This window comes from Falco punctatus (assembly GCF_963210335.1).
Source record: "Falco punctatus genome assembly, chromosome: 3".
Classification (NCBI taxonomy): Eukaryota; Metazoa; Chordata; class Aves; order Falconiformes; family Falconidae; genus Falco; species Falco punctatus.
This window is the reverse complement of record NC_137582.1, coordinates 96,444,733-96,465,164: the sequence shown is the minus strand read 5'-3', so window position 1 is coordinate 96,465,164 and position 20,432 is coordinate 96,444,733. Positions and strand designations below refer to the sequence as shown.

The window sequence follows — 20,432 nt, the reverse complement described above, 5'->3', positions numbered from 1 at the left end:
GAAATATTTTTTCTTTCTTTTTACATTCTAGTTGAGTGAAACAGCTTTTCCTTGCAATATACATTGGTCAAACACATAAGTGATAGGGGCAGAAAAGAAAAAAACCCTAATGTTAATCTAAATGAGAATAAACCAGAGGAAATAGCTAAAGAAAGTAGGAAAGGGTATAGGTTTAAGCTATATGGCCCCTGTACCTTAGGAATCTCTCATAATCCCCAAACCACACAGAACTCAGCTTCACTCGGAATAAGCTGCATTTTCAGCCTAGCAGGAGCCAAGCAACTGCTTCAGGTCTCTGTAAACCAGAGCTGGCTGTGATCACCAGCTCCACATGCTGATGCAAGCCTGAGACATGCAGGCAAAGCCCCAGAGAGCCACACCACATACAAGGCTTCCAGCAGTAGAGCACCAGGGTAGGTCCTGCCTCTGCAGCTCCTGCTCTTGGGTCTGTCCCCTTAAGCCTCAGGTTTCCATCCATAGCACAAGAATAGGATCAGCACCTCCTCTACCAGCTAACACCCTCTGGTCAACAGGAACACACTACTAACCATTCCCATCCCTCAGAGACCATAGCAAGGCCCTTGTATACCTGACAATTGAGGTCCACAGCCCATCAGGATGCTAAGGGGCAAGGGCTGCTTCTGACCAGCCCCACCAAGGGCTGTCTAGCCCCAATTCTCCTGCCAGAGCTGCTCCCTACAAACTCTACTTGTTGGTCTCCTACCAACCGGTATCTGAACCAGCTTATCTGAAGACTTAGTGACATGATGTGAATCACCTGAGCTGGGTGCTGCTCAAGACCCACACATGGGCTATATTTGCTACTCCATAGTCATTATTTTGCAGCTGGAATTAAACATACACCTGGTAATTAACAGCCTATTTAATTGATTTTTCCTTGTTCTCTTGTAGACTAGTTTGACTGGATTGCTGGATTCTGCAGTGTATTTCTTCCTTGAATTTCACGGCAATTATTTGCTTTGTAACCTCTCAGGCTGCAGCTCATTTGAAAGTACTACTGCAAGAGTTTGATATTTAACCATCCAAACAATTTGATCAGAAACCTGGGACCAATAGCACATTTTATCTTTCCCAGGACATCAGCCTAAATCCTGCCCTTGTATTACCATATGATCGCAATATCCTTTAGCATTTAAATACTGCCCTCCCCCTTAGCAGATATCCATGCCTTTTCCAGAAGGAGACAGTTTCATGATAGGCATTTTTAGAACAGGACCCCTGTCTGATGCACAGAAGTAGAATGTCACGCCTTTGTGTCAGGCTGATAGCAGAGAAAATTTCCTATTTTTTCTGATTTCCTATTGCCAATCCAGCATCTCAGCTACCAGTACCACCGCTTTCTTCTACCTTAAAATTTTGTAGATAACTATAACATCTAATTTTTCGGTTCCATTTTGCCAACAAAATCGAGATGGACCATCGACGGCTGGCATGTGATACTCACTTAGGATCCACTGATTTGGTGACCACTTCTGCCTGCGGACTCAGCCTCAGAAAGATCACATGCCCAGTCCAGACCCGTGCAGACAACTGGCTTTAGTGGAAATTGCTGCTTTGCTGGATTAATCCACTTTGCTAAGGGGCAGGCACAGCTGGGAAGCAATCTGTCCTTCAGACTTTGATTCATTTGTGTTGCCACATGGTACCTGAAAGCAGAAGAAGCCGAAGCCCCAGCGAAGCTGTCCCCTTCAGTGCGTATGGCAGCTGCCTCACCTGCAGAGCGGCTTCTGCCGCGCTGGCTCGGCAGCTGGAGCTCCCCTGTGCAGAACAAGTGCAGCAGAACAGCTGATGTTGATTGAAGCAGAAGTTTTGTCCTCAGATCTGGTCTTGCATTGACTCCCTTTTGGGATCATTTTAATGCTCTTATCAATGTTTCCGTGTCGTCTTTCTCCAAAAAAATAGCTAAGGGTGACCTCCAAGAGCAGAAACATCTCAGAAAATAGGAGGAGGAAAAGAAGGAAACCCTGTAAAAGAAAAATCATCCGAGATTTCACTTTGATCTTACTCTATTGTTTTGGGTTTTCTTCTTTTCTCGAAGTTCAAGTATTTTCTCGCCTGTAGCAATGCTAATAAATGGAACGTTAACACACCCTTCTGCTTGTTGCTGATTCCTATATTAAGATAGCTGTCAGATCAAAAAAGCAGATGGAGAAACAGAAGTCTGGTTTACAAACTTTATTTAAGCAGACAAGGTCTTACATTAACTTACAGATGCCTTGTAGACTTTTATCACTGCTGTTAATTATTAAAACACACAGACTAATTTTGCATCTGCTGCAGGAAGGAGATGGAGAGGGCCAGCTCTGGAAAGCCTGGAGGACTGTGCCCGTGCCCAGGTTTGGATCACAGCTCCATGGGGTAACTCGCTTTCTCCTTGTGGTGAAGGCGCCCAGCGCCTGGCCAGGCTGGGTCTGCCTTTGCCTGCAATTCCAACCCGGAGAGGAGCAATATTTGTGGAGGTTTCTCACCCCCAAAAATGCTAATTTGCTGGCATAAGCTTTAAATTGGAGCTGTACAAAATCCAAAGAGGATTGCCATGAGGCAAATGACATAAGGGGGCGTAGGAGTAAATCCCACGGCTGGACAGATTCAAACGCAGCCCGTAGTATTGCCCCCTCTCCCCCCAGGAGACGGTCGGAGAGTTTGCGCTCCTCTATGACAAATCACATTCCAAACAAGTTAATGACTACGAGCATTAAACAACTTGTTAAAAATCATTATAAGGGAGCTATAACTGCATTAAACCAACCTGAGCCCCAGCCCCTCTCTCTCCACGCCTTCAGCAAGGTGGCCCGCCTGGCCCTGCCGCTGGCCACCAACCCTCCCCACCTTTGCAGCCCTGCTCCCCTGGCCCGTGGGACCACGCAGGATTTCTGGGCAAGAAATCTGCAGCAGCAAAAGCCACTAGAGGGCATGCAAAACACAAGTTTTCCAAATTGTTGGGTGCCCATCGCGCCCAATAAAATCAATTAACTGGTGTTATGTGGCCGTGGTGAGCTGGAGAACACCTACACTTCTCGATTCATGTTTGTTCAAGACCTAATGTAGGTAATATTTGTCCTGACGCTACCACAAATGCTGTTCCTGGGTAATTACAGGCAGAGTTACGCCACAGGAGGCTCAGATTCCTCAAGTAACAGGTTACTTTGGAGTATAAAAATTCAGATTTGGATCTCTTGTTTGTTTTGCTGTTTACCCCAGGTTCCACTAGACATCAAAGTAAATGGACCTCACCATGGTTCACATTACTCCTCCATATATGTGTGCAAACATGTACATCCAATTCTCCTAACTCGAATACAGTCACTCACAGGTCTCCTTCTTTGGTTGACAAGGTATTATTTAGCAGGCACCTTTCCTTCTGCTACCTTTACCATGTTCTCACTGCTGCCTTCTTTCTGCAGTTTGATTACTCAAAAAGAAATAGGTTTATTAGGTTCACGTATTTGTTCAGATAAAGGTTTACTTAATAATAGTTTTCTTGCTCATGAGCTGCAGCTCGAGAGTTGAACCTAATTCTGCTAAAACATGGGGTTTATATAAAATGGAAGAGTATCTTGCCATCTTAACAGATGTGAGGTTTAGCACACTGCCGTCTTTATACAGAACCTGAGGCTAACTAACAAGAGGCTGGTAACACGGTTCTGTCCTTTGAGGACACAGGACAGTATTTATTGAGAGTCACATTAAGTAGTCACTTTATTTAGTAGGGTCAGTTGTGGCAATGCAGTCATCACCAGGAGAGCATTTAAAGCCTGAATCAACACATGGAACTTTGTTGCTCTGACTTGAAGGTACCTTTAAAAAAGAAAGAAATAAGCTGCAGCTTTTGCATAAAGGTCTGGGCATCTCTTCCCATGGAAGTCTGTGTTTAGTCATTGTTTTCTTCCTTCAAGACCATTTTACCTGTCAGGATAAAAGTGCCCAGCTATGAAACAAACCCCAGACAAAGCCTGTGATAGGATCTTCTAGGCTGGTTTATTGGATATGTAGGATGTGGGGTCTTAGTCTGCTTGAACCTTGCCTGCGGAGAGACTCAGGTTTGAAAAGTTAGGCTGCTTCCACTGGTCCTCCCACTACCACATTAATTTCTCAGGATTGATGCACGTGGGACAGGATTGGTTGTAAGACCATGCATACATGTTTCTAAGAGAAAAACTTGTGCGCTGCTACCACTACTGCCAAATTCAATCCATATGCCCTGTTATAAATGTAGGCATTTTGCTCCCAGTTTTCATTAATGGAGCGGCTTGGAGGATGGAGGTACAGACTTGTGCTGAGCACCAAGCGTTGCTGGCTGTCTCCCTGCTCCCGAGTCAGGAGTCAGACAGAGTCGGGGGATCATGACTGTGTCTTGCTCAAGGGACCCCAGGACGGTGGAGCACCAGTGCCCTGAGCTGGGAGAGGGCTGGTACTGGATGTTTCACCCACAGACCTCCACCAGAAAAGGCCCTGCCCTGCCATTTATTTCATTAACCTCTGTGCATGACCTCGGTGGCAGGCTTATGTCTGTCACATAATTTAATTTGTCTGTCTCCTGCCTGAGGATACCCCCCAGGCCTGCTTCCTACCCCACGATAGCAGCTCTACCCTAATTTTTCCCTCCCCCTCTTGTTCTGAATTTACCTGGAAGTTGCAAGCTTGCTTTTCAAAAGCAGTTGCTCTAAGAGATGGGAGGAGGATCTGAGGTCTGTGTGGGAAGGTACAGTACTACTTTTTTTGCTTAAGTAGGGACCAGAAGATGTAGGGCAATAGGATGCTGTAAGAGGGACAAAAGGCAGTGGCTCGCTGTGAGCAGGCTTGTTAAAGGAATCCCCAGCTGATCCCCACCAGGACAGAAGAGAAATTCCTCATCCTTACACTTAGCTCTTACGTTTTAAGCCTAGCCATCGACCACAAGGATTGATTTTCCCTCATGTTCAGCTTGCTTCATTTTTAAAGGATAAGTTAAGCAGGAAGGAGAGGTGGCAAACAAGGAAATCCAGAGCTGTCAAGTGGCAACAAGAATGTCCCTGAGAAAGTGTGGGCTCCTTCTCTCTGGTAGCTGCTCTATTTGGGAAGTCTGCAAGAGCTGATGACTTTACCTGAGGAATCCACAGACCCTGTGGTTAAACTCACAGGCTCTGCTGCCTAGACCTGTGCAGCTTTCCATGCAGCATCTGATCAGCTCTGCTATCTGCAGCAACCACACTTCCTCAAATTAATATACATTAGTCACAGTAAGTGTGTATTTCAATCCCCACTGGCAGATTTAATGGGTCCATTTTATATGAGTCTAACGGAGCATGCTTGTCAACACCAAACTTTTTTATTTTTTTAAAAAAACAACAAACAAAACCAACAAACCAGCAGCAAAGCCAAGCCAATGTTAGAAAAGCAGTTTTGTGAGGGCTTCTCCCATATTGCATTTCATGTTCTAGCACTGCTTCAAGCTGTATTTTCCAAAACCAAACTGGGAAGCTGCAAGATGGTTGCTTTAGGGCTGCAGCTGCTGCTCTCTGAATTGCCAAGGACCAGACAGAGGAGAAATGCAGACCTAAACCAAAGACTTCAGGTGAAAACAATCTCAGTGCTTCTAACAAATATGCGGTAATTAGAGAGGTTCAGTCTATGTGGGGCAGAGTTGACAAGCATGCAAAATGCCTGAAGTACTGAGATACACACCTCTGGGTGTTGCAGTCTGGTAGGATCTGAGGTGTGTAAGGGAAATCTGCGTGTATGTCAGCCTCATCTGTGATCTGAGTTTGGAATATATCATCCCTGCACCCTCAGGTTCAACGAGTATTCCAAAAGGTACAGTTAGAAGATCTTCTGTGATTTATCTCTTTACCCTGTCCCTGCATGTACTCCAGTCTCTTTTATTTCATTCACTTTTTCAAAAGATTTTGCTTAGAGACCAATAGTCTCTGACTTTATCAACACATGAGGTTTATGTTCTATCCTCTGAATTCAGCAGGACGTCCCATATGCTCTTGGTCAGAAGTCTGTGTAGCAGCAAGTCTATAGGAAGTACTCAGAGGAACACGTTGGACATGAGCATATTGCCGTTTCCACATACGTCCAATGTACTCACCTTATATGACTCGGAGTGGTAACCCCTTTTTATAGTACCCTCTGCATGGTTGAGAAATGTGCAGGACCATCAGCGGGATCTGCCCTGAGATCCCACAGCCTGTGCTGCATTTCCCCTTCCCTGGGAGACATCCCACACCTGCCTGGACGTGACTCTGTGCAGCCTGCTCTGGGAGACCCTGCTTTAGCAGGGGTTGGGTAGATGGTCTCCAGAGGTCCCTTCCAACCCCGACCGTTCTGTAGTAGTGATGCTGTGATTTACTCAAAGAAGTGCTGCAAACCAGTGGTGGCTGCGCCTTGTGCCTGTGCCTCCTGCTCACAGCAAGCGATTGCAGCTGGACTCTTTTAACCACGAAACAGCAATGGCCTGTGGCAGATTTTTAAGTCAAAACCTGAAGGGAAAAGCACACCCATTGTTTGGACAAATGCAGCCTATGATCATATTAATGGATTTTAAACCGTAGCGTTACAATCACACTTTTATCGCAGTGGGATTTCAGCCACTCATTTCTGCATTAGTTGCTTTGTTTCCCTGAGATTTACTATTATTCCTGGATAGAACTGCTCTTCTCCTTGGAGCTGATGAATTTTCTAGACATTGAATGTGACTGCCCAAAGGGCTTAGTAGAAGTTGTTAGGGTTATCTGGCCAGCCCTCAGATATAAGTTTTCCAGGAACAGCAATGTGGTTTGTTTTCCCTTGTCCTTCAGGACTCTAACTGCTCTTGCATTTTAAGTGTGGCATATTTAAATTTAACATTTGGGAGGGGACATTAGGGGAAGAAATTCCATTCCCTTGCTTGTTCTTAACTTGTCTCTCAGCATTTCAGATTGTGAACTCCAGTGTCCAAAAGGCAACTCACTAAATTCTCCAGCATTATCTGGCAAATAACAATTCCTTTCCTGTTTCTTCAGTCTAAGCCCCCCTGTCAGCATTAGCTGGGAGGAGGTGGGACAAAAAGGAGAGGAAGGGAGGCTATGGGGAACCAGCACCATGAAGCAAAACGATACTGGGCGGCATGGGCAATAAAACCCTATTTGACAACCCTCCCATGAACATGCAGGTTGCCTGCTCTGTAGGCCTGCTGTGGCCTCTAAAACATTTTCCTTGCTGGTATTCATGCTTCTGTGATGGCATATTTCAAGAGGTCTTGTCCTGAGGGGAGGTCTGTGGCTGAGGAGTTACTCTGCCCGTGCCCCAGGTGCTCTCCAGGAGCAGGGATGCTCCTTCAGCTGCTCCCGCTGCGAGGCGCAGGACAGAACTCTGGAGACTGGGATTTCTGCCCTGTCGTGGTGTCCCCTCGTGACACAAGCCTGTTTCATTCTGTGCTTTTTCCAACCCATCGCAAGCTGCCCCTTGAGATACTAATCTCCCTCTGTGCCCCACACCCCTGTCTATAAGTGCCGATAACAGATCTTTTCTCCTTGTCCTTTATTTGCCTTGTGGTCACATTATGAACTCCTCGGAGGATGGACTGTGCCCACGAGGAACAGATCCACTGGCCTAAACCATAAGCAATAGTAACCTGGCACCAGGAAGAAGTGTGCTTAATCCAATAAGTGAAGCTCGAGCAATTAAATCTGAGACCATTTTTTTGGGGTCATTTCCACTGACTGATGCAAATGGACACTGATGGACTCTGCATTCCTTTCAGGGCAGCCTCAAGAGCTCATCCTGATTTTTTTTTTTCTTTCCTCAAGCATTTGAAAATGTAATTGCGAGGGTCAAGGATTGCTCAGGGTGATACGGTTGGAGTTTTTTTAAGTTTCTGACTTGATTCAACACAGCAAGATTATACTGCAGTGAAAGATTTGGTGTCTGTGCCTAGTCATGTCAGAAACAGCAGGAGTACATAGCAGAATGTCTAATCCAGGCTTCCCATAAAGTTCCCAGTAAAAATTAAGTTTTCTTATTTTATTTTTGGTTGTGAAGACTAATTTAAAGATAATTGCATCGCTCTTGTGTCAGCTTTTTAGCTTTCACTTTTAAGAGGAAACTGTCGGTATAGGGATTAGAGTGAAGTAACGTCCTTTAATAATTTACTGTAATTAAGATAAGTGAACTTTGGGCAAAGCACATCTTACCAGTGACATCTCCGCCCAACCCTGTTTCTTTTAGTCTGCTTTCCTAATATTTCCCCCTCTCACCTGAAATGGCAAACCAAACATGTCAACTTTAGCAGCAAAAAAGTGTGGCATTTTATTCCTCCATCAAAAAACAGGCTGGATAACTGGGACAAATTAATTTCAATAACTCTCAAAACAAAGAATCACTTATTTTGCACCGGCTATTTTACTTCAGTTTCTCTTTCAATTTCTGTACCATTTAAGCCTTTAGATAGCCTTATTGAATCATGGATTAGTCTCCTTATTCCAATAACAGCTTCAGCGGCTTGACTGAGATAAAATGTATGTAATCTCAGGGACAAAAATTCTCTGGTCACTGCTGAGTCAAAACTGTCACTGAAGATAATGTTCTTGCTGGGAGAGTCTAAGAATACCAGCAAGATTTGCAGGAGGAGGTAATATTTTTATCAGCCTAGCTGATACAGCTGAAAAAGCAAACAAGCGCCTGGGTACAGAAGTTGTTCTTCAAGTCAAAAATAGAAGCTGAAAAGCTAGATACAAGTTGGGAACAATTGCTCTAATTTTAACCCAACTGTGCTGTCTACTTAGAGTATGAGAAAGAAAAGATATTCCCAGCTGGTACCTACAAAGCTGAAAGATGAAGGTGCGTGAGTTGGTCTCAAACAATCTTGACACTGAAGATTTTAACTTTGAAACTGAAAGCCAGGGACAGAGCGTACGACCTTCAGAGGTCCCTTAGTTATTCTTGGGGACCTGTGATTTTACGCTACCTATTCCCATAAAACTTGCTTTTTTTAAAATTTCAAAGCTCTGTTGACTAGATAAGAACAGGGCACCAGCCAGCTTCTTTCTCCCCTTGTGGCACACACCGGGGGGGTGACATGGGCCATTTGGCAAGTTTTCATTTCAGATATGGATTGTTACAGATGGATTCCTGTTGTGGGAAAGACTGGACCCAAACTGGAAGAGAGGAAAGCCGAAATACAGTGGCCGGGCATGCATGTGTGTAGGGCAAACAGGAGCAGGGGTCAGGGAGCTGCGGCGAGGGGGGCAGGAGTGCTTTACACATGCTTGCAAGAATGGTCATGCACACATCCACTGAGACATTTGACATTGAGGTCAATCATGTCTTTCAGCTATTTGGAGAAGGACATTGCTGCAGGTTTCAAAAGGATGATCTGCAAGTGCAGCCAAAGCCGGCTCATTAGAGCACCTGCCAGTCTTTATCAGTTGTCAAATAAAGCAGATGGATTTGGTCAGCAAACCTGCAGATAAAACATTAAAGGGTTTGTTGTGGTTTTTTGGTTGTTTTTTTTCTTACTTTGGGCCCCACTTCAAAGCTAGCTTCTGCTTTAAAGTTCTGACTCAGTCTGATAAATAAAAGAAGTTTAAATTTCCAGTTAGCAGTGTTTATTAACAGCAAACCAATGCAGCTGACCATTACGATTTTTAGCATAGGAGACTCAACCTCCTTTTTTTTTTTTTTTTTTTGTCAAAGGAGGGAAAATGGCTTACCACAAGTTCCAGCCAAATAATTCTATAAATAGAACATTAATGATAATCACGCAGTAACAAACATTCGTTACCTCTTCTCCTAGGAGTTTAAAACAAATATGCCTCATGGAATCTACAGGACGGCACAAGGGACAGGACATCACTCTGTTTGACTGTGAAGTTCGGCTGCTCTGCTTTACCGTGGAGTTCACAAAAATGGACACAGGAGCTAATTCAGGAGAGCTGCATTTCCTCTGTTTGGGCAATCACCTGGACGACTGTCCCTTGCACTTTGGAGGAGCCCTAAAGACTGCTAGATTATATGTGACTTCACTGCTGTACCTCTTCTGGAGCTGGCACTTGCCACCACAGTGGCTGGAAGCCCCGTCCCCACCAGAGGGATTGATCACTGAGGGGCAGACGTTTTCTCACCTCCCTTCTCTGGACCTTAGGATTGATCCATGCTGAGCTTGGTTCACCAAGCCTAGGCTTGTGTGGGTAAAAAAATCCTTATCGCTTAGGTGTTTGTGCAATACAAACATTAGAAAGAAGCATAGATACTATCAGAGGGAATCGGTAAGAAAATGCAAATTCATCTTCTCAGCAAGCTACTTCTATTTTTCCATTCAGCCCTAATTACGATTTGCAATTTTACAGAAGGTACCTCTGTAACACATTCATCACTTTTCCAGCAGCTACTTCCTAACCGATGTCACCGCCGGTGGGATTGGACGTTGCTTCAGACATATCTCTGATGCTGAGTTGAAGATGTGAGCATCTTCCTGGGACTGTTGCCAAGGGCATAAATCTCCGAGCGATGTGATGAATGGAGAGGCATGAGGGAGGCACTTGAGGAACAGACCTTATCTTGTGCTGGTGATTTCAGGGAGATACCTTTGAGAGAAGTAAAGAAATTACAAGCACTTGTCAAAGAAGATAGCAATAAGAGATTTGACATAATTCAGCAAATGCTTTCTGGTGATGAGTAAGACAACACTGTTTCCTTCCTGGCGAAGCCCTCATTTATCACCTGGGAACAAAGCTAATTAAATGACTCAAATGAGAACTATGAAGCGATGATTTTAATTAACTCTTCTGTGTAAGAATTCTTTGTCACACAGACATACAATTGATTTGCTGTTCCCGAAAGATTGTGATTGTGATTAAAGAGAAGAAAACAGGCCAGGTTTTACCTTCAGCAGCACAAGCCTCCATCCACTGTAAAGTCATCAAAGGTGTTGGAATAACACAGGATTTAGTATGTAATGGAGAGTAATTCCAGCCTCAAATTATACTAGTTTAACACTGTGTGCTTTTCCTGATGCCTAGGGAGTGATATGCCTTAAATCTCAGGTTCTCGTTGAGTGAGGAGTACCTGCAGCCGGTACGATGGCAGACTGGCATCGTTTTAATACTCTGAGCAAATCCACGTAGGTCAAAACAGATCGTGGAGCCTGCGATCTCTGCGTCTGGCCTTTCAACCGACATTTACCTGGCGGGGAGGGGGAGGAATGGTGGGAGGGAGGAGCAGCGCCAGCTTTTAGGTGGAATTATAATAACTCCTTTATGGCAGGGCGTTACATAGCGCCAGCGAAAGTAGCCCACCATTGTACTGGATAAACAGTGCCTGGGTTGAGACAGCAAACCTGCTGATCTTATCTGTCAAGACCCAGATCATCATCTGGGCTTTGACTTATCATCATCTCTGTCAACAGTTTCACTATAAAGAAAAGAAATGGCAACAGCGATAGGAACAGCAGCCTGCAGTGCACAAGAAGCTTTTTGCTTTAGCAACCCGCCAGGCCATAAGAACATGTCCTTGTAAATAGGGAGGCACGTTGTGACTGACGGAGGGAGCCTGGGGGCAGTTTTCAGCAAGGGAATTACAGTGAATGCCACCTCGAACAACAGTGTGGTGACACAGACCTCACAGTTTGGTGTTTGCAACCGAACTTTTTCAAGATCCACTAGAAACCTCAGAATTTTAGTCAAACATTTTATTTAATTTTGCTGGATTTTCCTTTGTGTGCCCGTGTCTGCATCTAAATCAATAAAGAAATGTAACAAAACAAACAAAAATCAAAGCACAGTGCTTCCATCAATGGAGTAGTTTGGCTGGGAGCTTAATCAGCAACACAAGGGGACTCAAGAGTGTGTTTCCCTTTCCTTGCAGCTCATTTTTCACCTTCTGCCTCCCTTTCCTTGCCCTTCAGGCTGCTCTGCAAAGATGCTCTCTCATTATGTGGACACAGAGTGGTGAGCGAGGGGAAGTCCTCCCAGACAGGCATCAGCTCCTCAGCATCCTCACCTGCCACCACATCGTATTAACTTGGAGATGCTCACAAAGGAGAGATTTATCAGGGTGCCCAGGCTGCTGCTAAAAGGTGACCTACTTTCTTACCCAGCCGTATGTGCATTCTATTTATTGCTGAGCCATCAGGGCGCACAGAAAGGGGCGAAGCATCCCCAGCAGCATGGCAGATGTAGACAGCATCTGAGCTGGGCAGGGGGAGGGCACAGGCTGGCATCTTTGCTGAGCCCCCACGGACCCATCGGGCACAATCATGGGTCCTAGGGGGAAGCGGGGAGAGATATGTAGCTGATAACAGCAATTTGCAGAACAGCCTTATGGCAGGCATGTGCAGAGAGGGTAGCAGGGGAAGGAAAGCCATGCCTTGGAGAAGGAAGATTCACTGAGAGCTGACTGCCTAGCCACGATCTGCTCTTTAAAACATAACATCAGGGCTCAAACTCTTCTTAAAAGGATCAGCCTGTTCCTTTCTGAGGTGATTTGTGCATCTGTGAAGCCTGTAACATCCTCGCGTCTTCAACAAGGAAAAGAAAAAACTGCTTAAATTAAATGGCTTTGGTACAAAGAGGATCTGGCAGTGGCCAGCTTTATATTATTAACATTTCCCAGGAGTGATGTTCCACAGTGGCAGGCTGATGTAATTACCAGAAGTGAAGTTGTAAGTCCTATTGAAAAGACCAAGAGATTTGCTAGCAACTTCAAAGAGGTAAAGATTTGTGTGGATTTGCACGGGGATAGAAAATGCAATGGGTTAGAAAATCAGGTCCTCCAGTGTCTTTAATCTTTTGTGGGGTTTATCCAGACATTTTGGTCTACAGGGGATTTAAATTAAGTTGCAAAAGAGACTTCCTAAACTTTCTATCCGAATGTTATATTATGTGGGTTTTATACTATTAGCTTAAAAAATTAACCTTTTCTAAGCTTTTGGGATTAATGGCTTGTGGACAACTAATGCTGACTTAGTGTTGGCAAGGAATTTACTTTCATGATGGGGAGATACATGATGATCTAATAGCGATTTGCCTTTATCCAGGAAATTCACATATATATTAAAAGTTGAAAGAAAAGTCTTGGGATGAACCAGTAAATTATAAAAACTGACAGAACAGGATGAAGCACACTGGAAAAGGCATTTGAGAGAACTTGTAGTACAAAATATGTTACAGGAGTCACTGCAGAAGCATATGATTAAATGTTTATACTGTTTCTAGTCCTGTTTTTGTATTAGAAGTAATGGTTCTAAAGTAATTGTGCAGATTTGCTCTGAATTATTTACAACTGGTTGTGTGCCAGGTTTTGTGACTTTTTTAAAAACGGAGCTCACTCTAAAATGTGAAAGAGCAGTCAACTAAGCTAAAAAAAAATCATACTTGTGATTTAACATAACCCGGTGTCCATACGGATATGGAGCAAAGGGATACGTACTCTCAGACCACGCACTGTGTGACAAGACACCCCAGAGGATCCAGTGGTCTCAGGATCCTCCCTGTTGTTGGGAATGTCACTTCTATAAAGTAGTATGAGACACAATGCTCAGCATTGTGAAAGATCTCTAAATTGTCTGGCCAAACAAAATAATAAAAAAAATAATAAAAAAGATCCTTTTCACTGCCAAGATCCCTTCAAAGCCAAAAAGCATCTTTTAAAAGTTTTCCAGCTGCCATTCAGGCCTTGCCACTGGTCAGCTTTTCCCTCTGGCTCTAGGTTTCAGCATACTTTGAAAACCCACCATTATAAGAAATTTATACAGGTCCAGGTCAAACATGGAACAGATTAAGGCACGTTTCAGTAGGCAGATAGCAGACAGCCTTCCATGAAAAGAAATGTCGTATGATGGTTTCCACTGTGCCTTGGTTTCCCTCTGTGTTCAACTGGAATAAAGAGACTTATTCCATAGCAACATCTCATGGGCAAGACCAGCTTGGTTTGTAAGACCTGAGGAGAGGAACCAGCGTGGTGGGCTGGGGATGACTGACCATTTACTCTCGAGCAGTAGTGCAGTAGTCAAGGACCTCAGTATCCTCAAAAGGGCAGGCAGAGAGGGCTCCGTAGGAGCTGAATGAGGCACAGGTTTAACACCAGCTGTGGGAGATGGTGTCCAGCCCCTGCCTTCTGCCTTTGAGCCCTTTGCTGGCCCGTCACGGTGGTCTGGGAGTGCTGTAGCCAAGGCTGAAGTCAACAGGCAGGGACTACAGGTTCATCTAGATGGGCTGTGAATGCAGCACAAAAGGGAATGCTTGTTCTCTCCCTTCACACCCAAAAAAGAAAAGCACTACTTGTGACTTTCTCCTGGCTCAGGCATCTTGCAGATAAAACTGTAAAATTTCTATTCTTTTTCAGTATCCTTACAAAGACATGTATCAACTCGATGACTGGATCTCTCTTCCTCATAGATATTGTATCAGTCAAAGGTGTTGACGCAGAAGAGGACTGTGGTTGGACATACAGTACATACCATTCCCTAGATTAACTTACTCATTGGCCCTGGCTGGCCTGGGAAAGGGCAGAAGCAGAGAAAAATGGCAGATGGCACAGGAGGCCTGGCAAGACCATCACACCATTCATCGCTTATTCCAACAAAAAATTGCCCCTGCAGAGGAATTGTGCCTTGTAGGAATGCTGGTTTAGCCAAAGTGAGGGAGGTTCCTTATAAGCTGGAATCAGTCTCATGGAAAAATGCCGTCTGCTGGGTAGCACTCGGCTCCCCAGCTGCTGTTCTGTGGCCAAGACGCAGAGCACATATGGGGATGTACTGAACCATGTCCCAGGAGTCATCTTTGGGCAGTGCTTTGCTGCAAGTACCACCAATTTTTAGATGCTGTTTTGAAAGAAACACCGCTGTTTTGCCAACACCAGCACGCCAAAATATTTAGCAGCTTTAATATTTAGCACGATGGGATCCAATCTGCAGCTGATACACAGCAACATCACTTCAGGGTACTTGGCTTCTCCCTTGCCTTGGTCCATTTTATTGTACTTGCTGCTATGCAAAATACTGCCAGCTGTTAATGGGGACACGCTGGTTCCCCTCGAGATAAATGAATGGGCAATTTTGATTCTGTCATGTTTTCCCTCAATTTTGCTTTCACTCCCCCGAGTGCGGATTACTCTGTCCTCTCAGTTCAGGACAGAGCAAGAACAGTCGTATTTCACCACGGTGAGCCCTGTGCTCTGCAGCAGCTGTAGCAGTGCATCCCTCTGAGGAAAGCTGGAACAGCCTCTGAATTTATACTCTCTATAGGCACAGAGAACCCACGATTCTTCTCTGGCATAAGCACCAACATACAGATGATGTAGTAGTCCGTTTTGCCATATACCCTGCCTCTTCCATTGAAATGTCCGGACCTAAGTATCCATAAGAGTGACGCGAGGTGTCTCCAACTGGGCTATTTCCTGGCATGTGCACTAGGAATGGCTTGTGATGGAGAAGAGGTCAGCTCTCCCAGAGGCAAGTGACAGTACAAGATGCCAGGCTGAGGCGATTTAATTTTGTTCATTCAGTCACTGTGTGAAGTGAGAAATTTAGTCAGGATAGTCTGCAGCCACAGGAACCAGTGTCTTTCTGAGGACTGTGCTTGCAATTAACTTGTATTTGTCACACGCTGCACAGCTTTGCACAATGGTTATGCATACTGGACAAACTCAGTGGCCAACAACCTCACCAGTAACAAGTAGTAGACATCCACACAGTGACTGTACCCTAGGGTTATAAAGCAAATTCTGTGACTGGAAAAAAAAAAAACAGCCACAGACAAGATGTGAGAAAGCAGGCTGTTTTGTTATTTATTTGCTCCAGTTGGGAGATTCATTAAGGCTTACTTCAAAATAAAACCTAGACTTTGATTCTGCAGTTAAGAAATAAAGATGTTCTGAGATGGATGTGTGTGTGGAGAGCAAAGAAAATCTGTCTTAAAAGGCAAGTGAGTGAAATTGCCCAAGTAAATCTGTAAAATCATTTGGAATACTAATGAACTCCAGGTTTAATTGCAGCTACAATGAAGTCAGCCACCTGCCAGCTTGTAAGCTGTCATTGTATAAATCTGATATACAGTGGGTGTGAGCTAGCAGAGCTGCCCTGACTCCAGCTTCACAGAAACACTGGCCTTAATAAAGCAATCCCAGTAGGAGATGAAGATACAACACTTCAGTCAAACTCCTCCAAATGTCAGCAGATTTTTTGCCTGTTTATTTTGGTGTCATTTAATAAAGAAAAAAACTGAAAAATGCTGAAAATAGATGAGGCAGAACTAAAGACCTGACATCTCTTGGCTTAATATTAGTTTTTCCTGGGTGTAAAGGCAGGGATTGCAGTGGTGTGTACACCTGAAGTCAAGGAAGGTACCGTTCACAATGTGGAAAGACTGTGGAGAGGCATAAGCAGATGGCAAGGCTTAGTTTCCAGGACAGCCCTTTTGGGGGTAACAGAGTAACCTGGACTGCTAAGAAGGGGCAACTGTGGTGGGGACATCTTCATGGGGAGCCTTTGAATTTGCACCGTCACATCCTCACAAGCATGGCATGTTGATCTGCAGAAAATTTAGCTGTGACCACTTAAATGCAAGATCCATGGACAAGTCGCCTGCCCCATGCTCCAAGTGAGGGGGACAGACAGGGGCTATATAATGCTGCCATGCAGCTATGGCATGCATCTGTGTGGCTTTTTGCTTTTGCTGGACCTGGTTTTTAAGCCACCTCCACAAATGTGAAGAAAACGGAAAGACCTGGCAAATAGTCAGCAGAGGTTTCAAAGAGGGATGTCCACCTGTAAGAACATCCACCTGCAAATGCACTGGCCCACTGCTGGGCACTAAACACGGCCCTGCCATGATCCTCCAGCACTGCAAGCACAGACCTAGCCTGTTGCTCAGATTAACTCTGGGTTAGCTCCCTAGGACTGTGCAATGCCAACAGAAGTGGCTTTGCAAGGGCTGAATTGTTCACTCGCCTGTTGCCCAGGCAGTCTGAGCTGTTCCAGATATGCTGCATCTCCACTACTCAGAGATCATAAATGCTGTCAGTACGGTGCTAGAGAAGTGCTGAAAATAAGGACTGGGAAAACATGTGAAACTGTTGAGGTCCTGGGTATAATGCTGGTATAGCAGCATGTATTGCAGATCCTAGTAGCATCAAATCTCATAGTGTGTTGTTCATGATGTCCAGGTTAAGCCAATCACTTGACCAAAAAAGACCTTGCAAGGAGAGGAATCTTTCTTTCTTATGTAGTGTGTGAGATACAACCTGCTTCCTAGGGGTATTTCAGACTTTTAAGTAACGATTTTCCTGCTGCATCATTGTCTCCAGACACAGGCTTCCCATGGGTCTCTTCTTCTCCCTTTACATACTGCATTATTTGTACTAGCTCTCAGTCTTTACCATAGGTCTTAATTTGTCAGAGGATATTAGGAAACTATTTTGAAGCCTCTAATAGTCAGTGGCATGTGGAGGTGATGCTCTAGGGCCCTGTTGAGATTAAGCATTTACTGCCTGGCTTGTTTGTGATGACAGGGACCTGGCTGGTCTTCTCTTCCTATGCAAACTGGCAAAGCTTTGCATTTCAGCAGCCGGGAAACCAGCCCTGTCTGCACCACTCCTCGTCTGTAGTGAGGATCAGCTTAGCCTGAGAGCACACGGTCTCCAAGCAGCGCTCCAGGTCCTCCAGCACAAAACTCTTTGACGAGCTCTGCTCACCGGTGAGAGGACCACTGAGCACATGCCCTGTCTTCACAGGCCCTGGAAATGGCATCTAAGGTGGGCACCCCTTCCCTCTCACTGGAAGGTGACCGTTGTGCAGGCAGCACAAATAAAGCCATACACATCTTCTAGGCACTCAGAATTATAGCTGACAAGATAGGAGCACACAAATCAGCTGGCACCCACCCCTGGTGCACGAGGCACTGGTAGTTAGCAAAGCAAGGACTGACACTGCGTAAGTCAAAGCACCACTGCGTTGGATTTAATGACAGCGTTGTCTCTGTGCCTGTGCACTAGGGTGTCCTCAGCCTGCTGTGGATATTTTCTGCTGTGCTAGGCTTTCATTGCACACCCTACCCTAGCTCTCCCAAACTGGCAGTGCGTAACCGTTCATGGAGCTGTCTCAGTTGCTTTTGTATTTTGTAATATTTGTACCAACTACGGTTAGCCGGGTGCATCTCTCTTGTGTTTGACAAACTGTCAGCCAGTGTGTTTAGAGGTAGTGATGCCTAGGGGCCAAGAATATAATTTCTCAAAGCAGAGCACTCACCTCAGCAAGCTCGCCTTTGCTCTCCTTTCCAAAACCTCCCAGGTGTAGACTCCATCCCACTGTCCACCATTCCCAGGAAATGAAATTCACCCCAACACATCCAGGCTCCAAAACCCAGTGACACAGCAGCTTGGAGTAGGGATTCATGCAGGGGATTATATTGGACAAATGACTGGCTGCGTTCACCTCTGTTTTACACCACATTTACTATACAATGGGTTTTGATTGTTCTCTCACCAGTGAGTCAGGTTAGTACATACAGTCGCACATGTGCACACCAATAAATTGGCTTCTGGCATCCACCATGCACCGTGCAGATCATAAAGCCCCATTGGGAACTACATTGCAGGTTTGTGGGCAGAACCTAGGAAAAAAACCACCATAAAAGACTCCTTGATGAGTTTGTATCTGACACGTTGTCAGATACAACATCAATTTACCAAGCAGAAGTTTTAGGACAAACAGAAAAGTACTTTTTTTTTTCACACAAGCATAACCAAGCTCTACAGCTCCGTGCTGCTCAGAATTTGTGGCAGGCAAAGGTATAAAGTAGTTCGCAAAACCCCAAAATCTTGGAAGATTCAACGTGCTATTTAGCTAAACATTGAATTCATTAAAGGTAGAAGGAGGCAGATAGATGTGTGCTCACCTGGTTCTGTGTTCTTGCCCTGAACTTTTGCTGCTGGCCACATGAGTGGGTGGACTAACTGCACGAGGCAAGTTTATGTCCTTATTTTATAGACATTTTCCAGGTAAAACACAACCCAGAAAGGATTCTGACTGCTCCTTGTTGTTGCTGATATCTCATTACTTGCCTTGAGGGTGATCTGTGTGTGAAGCCAACAGAACTGCAGTGCTATGCAGGGATGCCCTCTGGTCGTGTTGGGGTTTAAGCTAAGTATTAACTCCAGCAATCACGTTTTACCCATATATACCAAGTTTCCCCTAGTAAGTACAACTGCAAAAGGTGTTTCACATTACTCTGTTCAGATTACTGCAGCAGATTAGCTACCACAGCTTGTGCAGAGTAAGTCACCAATTGCAATGACAGGCAGGCAACCGTGTACACACACGCCGTCAGTGTTCTTTTGGAAAAAGCCAGAAAAACAGACAGTTACAATCACGGGTGTATGCCAAGAGGCTCACACTCAAATTCAGGCTGTGCCTCCTAGTAAAGTTTTTTGCCCGTTGCTCTGAGGGTACCTATGTACCTTTCTAGATTCAGCTCTCCAAGTGGAACCTGACCCGGGTGAGAGCAGGGAGGAGGAGGCAAGCAGGATGCTTTCTGCTTCTCCTCAAGGCTGTTGCATCACAGTTTTTGAGTCAACACATTTCAGACCTCCCACAGAGAGAAGAGCTGGCTCTTCACCTGTGCAAGCCCCAGCATAGTAACTTTGGGTAGCTTTCCCGAAGGCGTTTTGCTGAGGCCATATATGACAGTCACAAATATTTCCCAGATTACCAAATCTTGCAGAAGGCTGTTGTGTGTTGGACAAAGAATTTATTTCTTTATTTTTTTTTAAATGCTTTAAGGCAGAAGTTAGCTAAAACATGATCATGCAAGGTGATGTCTGAGTCACTTGAACATGATTTCTTGCATTAAAACCCAGAAACACAGAACAAGAATCCCACCTCTGCTTCTCCCTTTTTGTGCCGTGATGCTCTTCTTGTAATACCAGCTAAGCAAGCCATTTTCTGGGGACCTTCCTGAAAAATTTATGTGTTGAAAGAAAGTTATGAAGAAGAAGTTGAAGAAGAAATTTATGTGTTGTAAACCTTACGCAGCATGTGGGGGAAAGGAGGTGTTGGAGGAAGGGTCCATACTACTGGGAAACATAGTAGCAGAGGGCTTTGCTAACTGGCATAATTTAGAACAGGACTGAGGATACACTGGGGGTGAAACAGAGAACTAGAAAGCTTTCACTAGGTCCCTGATTGTATGTGTAAGCTATCCACAAGGAAATTGTGCTGACATTTCTTGGGAGGGACTGTTAGCTGCTGAAAAGTCTCAATTTCTGGCAAAGTAGCGAAGAACCCCAATGGATGTGCTGCTTGCTTGCAGAACAGCACATACAGCAGCTGTTTCAACCACGCAGGTGAGACTAACACGGTACCTGAGCTCCATATCACCAGCTAATAGATTTCTCAGAAACAGCACAAAAGAGCAGAATGACAGATGACAGCAAAGCGCTGAAGGTGTGCAAGG

The 20,432-nt window shown here is 44.9% G+C and overlaps 1 protein-coding gene across 1 annotated transcript in view; it reads right to left on the bottom strand.

Moving 5' to 3' along the window:
- EDN1 (endothelin 1) overlaps window positions 1-20,432 on the bottom strand; it is a 97,635-nt gene that overhangs the window by 27,278 nt on the left and 49,925 nt on the right. The window contains exon 6 of the mRNA XM_080380501.1: window positions 1-20,432. This exon is cut by the window's left edge and continues 27,278 nt beyond it; it is cut by the window's right edge and continues 20,766 nt beyond it. The gene's annotated coding sequence lies outside the window, so the exon portion shown is untranslated.